Genomic DNA, 5,663 nt, shown 5'->3' with positions numbered 1-5,663 from the left:
TGAGCAACACCTCCTGCTCAATGCTCCCCTCTCTACAGACTTGTTCTTCTACCACCATTAGCACTGTTAGTCTGGCTGGCTCAGCTAGCTGCCCTCATGTTGACTCCACTGGCCACCATTGTGGCTCCTCTACCTCTGTGTTGGGTGACGTCAAAGGCGGCAGCCATGCTCTTGCCACCCTGATTCAGACACAAAATGGTGACCAAAACACTATGGTAGTCAGGCTATGTTCCAGGCAAAGCGGCCAGCAACCCGCTAAAGTCAGTCTGCTTTGACTGGTATTGAATGTTCCATGGCTCACTACACCATGGCCATTGCTCACTACACATGGTCCAAGCAGGGTGTACACAAGCTAGAGGGAACCACTGCCATGGCGGTTTGGCTACCCCCGTGTCTGCTAGTGATGTTAGACGTGAGGGCCAGATGCAAACTATCCCCTCTAGCTCTGCAGCCCCAAGGAAAGACGGTGACAGGGACACCACATTAGCTATATCTCTCTCATCCCTCCCTCAGCCTGGCTGGACGCAGTGCAATTCTGCAGGTCGCTGAGCCCCTCTGTCTGTTCGATGACTTGCTCACTGGATTTGTGATGCAATCCGCAAGAGTTATGAGGCAGTGGATCGCGCTTCTCCAGCAAGCTTGAAGGCACATTCCATCAGGGGCATTGTTTCCTCAATGGCGCTTTTCAGGGGCGTCTCAGTGGAGACATCTATCTGGCTGCCTCCTGGTCATCTACTTCGACGTTTGTGCAGTCTTATCTCAGGGACATGACTGCAAGCTCTGTGTCCCATTCAGTGCTCAGTACACTGTCTGAGGTGGACCAGCTTTGCTGAGACCCTCAGTCAGGCGATGCTTGGCCAGTGGACTGTTTATATTCTCTTTTTTTAACTTTTGACTGGGTTTGGACTGTGGTGGGTTCAGGCTCAGCTGGGGGTGCATCTCATTCCTAACAGCCTTCCCCTTAGGTTTTATATGAAGCCCGTTAGAGGGCAAAGCACGTACAACATAGAAATTGTAGTTACCTGGATGTAACTCCAGTTCAGTGAATACATGCATAGACCTCTAACCACAAGCCCAGCTGGTCCCAGTCATCGTTGCTGAGTTTCAAAGGGAGACGAGCAATGGGGTTCATGGGCCTTTGTGGGGGGAGGGTGCGGTGGGCGTGGTACCTCCCAACTGGGTGGAGAGTGTAAATCCAGTATTTTTTCTCAGGGTGCTGATGCGGAGCCTCGAAAGGGTAAAGCAATAGCAAAGCCCATTAGAGGGCTGCGCACATAGTTCCTCTCCACATACAGCAGCCCTTTAAGGATGTTTTGGCCATTGCTCTAAACCCTGACTGTTGGGGCACTTTCTTGCTGCTGTGCCAGCTGTATCTTCTGGCATACCCCCAGCCATCTCTCCCTCTATCCCCACCTGCTAGCTTGTTAGCTTGCAATGACTGTGAACTGCCTGGCATTTGGTGTGTGAGTAGGTATAGCTCTTTTTTCTCTGGACTAACCATGGCTACTGCTTTATTTTTTCTTTGTTTTTTTCTGAGTTCTCCTCAACACAAGCTTGTGTCAGTGAACTTTATGTGCTCATCGGCACTTCTGACCGTGGAACAAACATTGTCTTTTTACACCTGCATAGAGACATTAACTCCCTTTTTACTACAAGGGCTTTTGGTTTAAATCCCAATTTGCACTCTCTCTCTATTCTCGCTATTATCATGTCACATCCTTAGACTGTTTTTCAAAATGATTGTGTTAACATGTGATGCTCTAAAAACTATTGTTAAAAAAAGCTAATATAGTGCTCTCACTATTCTCTGTTGTGCACTGATTGTTCTTCTGCTTATTGTTTCGGGTAATGTACATGTCCACCCTTACTAATTACCTGGATGTTTATAATATTCTGTCGCATGGTCAATCTGGTTTCTATCACTGTCATCTGGCTGTGTCACTGCAACCCTCAATGTCCTTAATGACATCTCTTTCACTTTAGATTCTAAAGAATATTGTGCAGCAGTCTAAGGCTAGCTATGGCCTTTGACACTGTTGATCACGCTATCCTTGCTGGTAGGCTGGGAAGCATTGGGGTCTCTGTTCACTCACTGTGGTTCTCTAACTACCTCACGAATCCCCTCTGTCAGCCCCTCCCTGTTAAGAAGAGTGTACCCAAGGCTTGATCCCAGGCCCCACACTATTAACACACATACACACACATATATATATATATATACATATATAAATATATAAATAAATGACATTGCTTGTTCTGTTTCAGACTCATCTATCCGCCTTTATGTTGTTGGTCCCTCCCCAGATGCAGTACCCAGATAGCATACGGAAGTGGGTCACTTCAGGCAATGATGCAGCACTGCTGGCTTTCTTCTGGCCTGGACAAAATGAATGTGAGCCTGAAATGGCCCATATGTAAAATAGTAAATATGGCCCAAATATCTCGAATCAAATGTGGGCCTTTTTCGGTAAAGATGCATTGCTCTCAGGTATGTGTATTCTGGATGTGGGCCAGTTCTGGTTTATCTGGATTGTTCTTGGTTGACATATGGCTTGCTTGTGACCCAGATCTGGGAAACAGGAGTGGACCGCCTAAGTGCCATCATTCCAAGCGGTATGTGGGTTGGATGAAAGTGCCGAAAGTGTCGAGTGTGGGCTGGATCTGGACCACAGCAAATTTGCTATCTGGGAATATAGGGGGTTAGTTCCTAGGAGGGTATAGCTGCTGTTACCCTTGTAAACTGTAAATAGTTCAAGTGCTGTGCAATACTGTATATAGACATTCTACATTCTAAAGTGTTTGTTTCTAATTGCATAAATGTAAAAACAAATATACCACTATACCATATTATATTATCGAAAAACCTTTTGGACCAATTTAAAACACTATAACCTTCAGTTGGAGAAATTAGAATCACTGGGTCAATACTAGGCATGCAATGTCTCAAAAGCAATGTCCGAGGAGTCACATACCCCAAAAACAAGTAATAACACTTTAGAAATGTTGTCGAGCTTTATTTTGCATAGGAATAAATCAAAGTAGGTTGGCTGCAGAGTAATATTGCATAGGTATGTAGGTGTCAATTATTAAAGGTCAAAATAAACTTTGATTTGTGCTGGAAGATATGATTCTTGATTCCTCAAAGTGCAGTCTGTGGTAATGTCTGACCTGTGGAAGGAGCATAAAGAATTGGATGTGTGATCAGACAGTTTGATTTATGAATGATTACATCTTGAGGGAAAAAAAGACATTTGTTTTAAAATAATCCTAATCAAAATTAGAATTCAGCCTGGCTAGATGAGGCCTGGTTTGTTTTTAAATATATTATTGTGCCTTTTAAAGCTTAGAAACAATTAGGAAGGCAGTATCTAGCCATGATAGCTTGACCACAACTGACCACAGTCTAAATGTAAACCGCTGACAATAATGGTAATTTTTATTAAGTGATACCTGCCCCCTGCTGTCTCCAATAGCTCCTTGGTGGTTGGAGCTGGCACACTAGACAGCACTCCATGTTGACATGAGTCATCTGGCCTCATGGTTGTTGTAGAGGCAGCCCACATCCTGAGGACACCAGTTTCATTATTAGCTGTCGTCCTTTTCCCCCTTTATGGCATACAAACTCCACTTCCTCCTCCTTATCATAGAGTTTGCGGTATCTGAAATTAGAAATTGGACAAGAATATGAAAACCAAATATGACAAAATAATGCCTTTTTATATTCCTTGCAAATTACAGAAAAATTAAACCTTATAAATATTAAATTGTCTCTATCCAACATAACACTGATCTGGATTCACCCACCACCCAATAGAGGTGTGAATCTTCACTGGCTTCATGATTCAAATATTAGCCTAATGTTGCCCACAATTCAATGCAAGAGAGCGATGTTGCAACATAATTTACAATTTTATTTTTATCAAAATTATACTCTGTTTTTGCATTTTTGATTAGAGAAATTTCCACACCTCAATCACCTAGTAGTCTTGATAACATTTATTATGCTTATAACATGCTCTATAGAGCCATCAGGCCTTCTCTTGGGTGGTCCATGGACATGGTGGTTGTAGTCCAGGCCAGCTAGCAAGATTCGGGGCTTCATAGACTGGAGGGCTGAGGCTGAAGCGCTTCTTGGCATACATCAGAATGTGATTATGGAAAGGACTCCAGCTCTGCAGTTGACCTACAAATTAAGTGGGAATAGTCAGATTATATAATTGGACATTTCTCCCCTCCAAAATATCACAGGTAGGTAGCTCAGTGAGTGTGGAGAGGAGGATTTGGTGGTTAACTGTATCAAAGGCAGCTGACAGGTCCAGCAGCAAAAGGGCTGAGGACTGACCAGCAGCTCTAGCTGAGCGGATAGATTCCATAACCGTCAAGAGTGCAGTAGAGTAACCCCGCTTAAAGCCGGACTGATTTGGGTCATACAGGCTGTTCTCAGAAAGGAATTCAAAGACTGCTGGCCAACAAACAAGCAGAAGTAAATCTTTTCGACATGACAAGTAATCTACAGCAATATGTATTCTGTAAAAGAACGAGCACACACTTATTTCAGTGCTTAGATGTTTGATAATATAAATAATAATATAAATATATAAATATCAGGACAAACGCCAAACCAATACGACTGCCAGAGCATTTCACAAAGATATTTTCAGCAACTTTCGAATAAAACAACGCTAACCAGTAGCCTTACCATCGGAAACAAGCTAACGTTAGCCTGACTGTACCATCACAGTAACATGAGATATTCGCCATGAGTGTTACTGTAACCATTACTGTCTTAGCTTTGTGGTTAAGGTTTTTTGAAAATCAAATCAAACATAAATCAACTAGGGGTAATTACCTATCAAGCAGAAATGTGGCTAACTCAGCATCTGTAATGAATCCCTTCAGGTCCTGTAGCTCCTTCTACCTCTGAAAAGCCACGCTGATGTTTACCCTTGTTTTATCTCAGGCTTGGTCTAATACTTTCTTTTTAGCTTGCTCTTCTTCTGTTTATTTGTCTTTGTCGTATAAACTGTTGTTAGCCAAGGAGGGATTCCATCATGGAGGAAAACTAAGCTCACAGTTCACTGCGATATATACAAAGAAGCCACGACTGCCTATAACAAAGCTGTACGCATGGCAAGAAAGGAGTACTTCTCTAAAATTATTACAGAGAACGCTGGAAACTCTAGAGTACTGTTTACCACTATTGACCAGCTCCACTGTAGAGACCCTCCACAGTCTTCAACAGCAAAGTGTGAGGAGCTCACACTGTTTTTCAACAACAAAATAACCTCAATTACAGCCAGTATTGCTGCTGTTGTAAACACAGATGATCTCAGCAAACACTATAATGTAACCATGATACATTGTGTGATACATTTACATGTATCACATTAAGTGAGCTTTGCAAAACTGTCACTGAGTGTAACTCCTTCACCTCATGCACTGATCCTGTACCTACTGCATTTTTTAAGCGGATGTTTAATAGTGTCTCAGGTCATGTCCTGAGCATTATAAATACATCTCTTAGAACAGGCATCTTCCTAGATGCCTTCAAAACAGCTGTTGTAACAGCTGTCGTAAAACCTTTATTAAAGAAGCCAAACCTAGTTGGTAATGTACTGACTAACTATAGACCAATATCCAACCTTCCATTTATTAGTAAATTA

The 5,663-nt window shown here is 42.7% G+C and overlaps 1 long non-coding RNA gene across 1 annotated transcript; it reads right to left on the bottom strand.

Moving 5' to 3' along the window:
* Positions 1 to 2,830: 2,830 nt before the first annotated feature.
* Positions 2,831 to 5,085, bottom strand: LOC121904419. Its single transcript, XR_006098222.1, has 4 exons — positions 4,850 to 5,085; positions 3,969 to 4,183; positions 3,451 to 3,659; positions 2,831 to 3,168 (listed from the first exon to the last, which is right to left on the bottom strand). It is a non-coding gene; the product is annotated as an uncharacterized LOC121904419 (long non-coding RNA).
* Between the last annotated feature and the right edge of the window lie 578 nt (positions 5,086 to 5,663).

This window comes from Thunnus maccoyii, chromosome 9 (genome assembly GCF_910596095.1).
Source record: "Thunnus maccoyii chromosome 9, fThuMac1.1, whole genome shotgun sequence".
Taxonomy (NCBI): domain Eukaryota; kingdom Metazoa; phylum Chordata; class Actinopteri; order Scombriformes; family Scombridae; genus Thunnus; species Thunnus maccoyii.
This window is presented reverse-complemented; position numbering and strand designations above follow the sequence as displayed.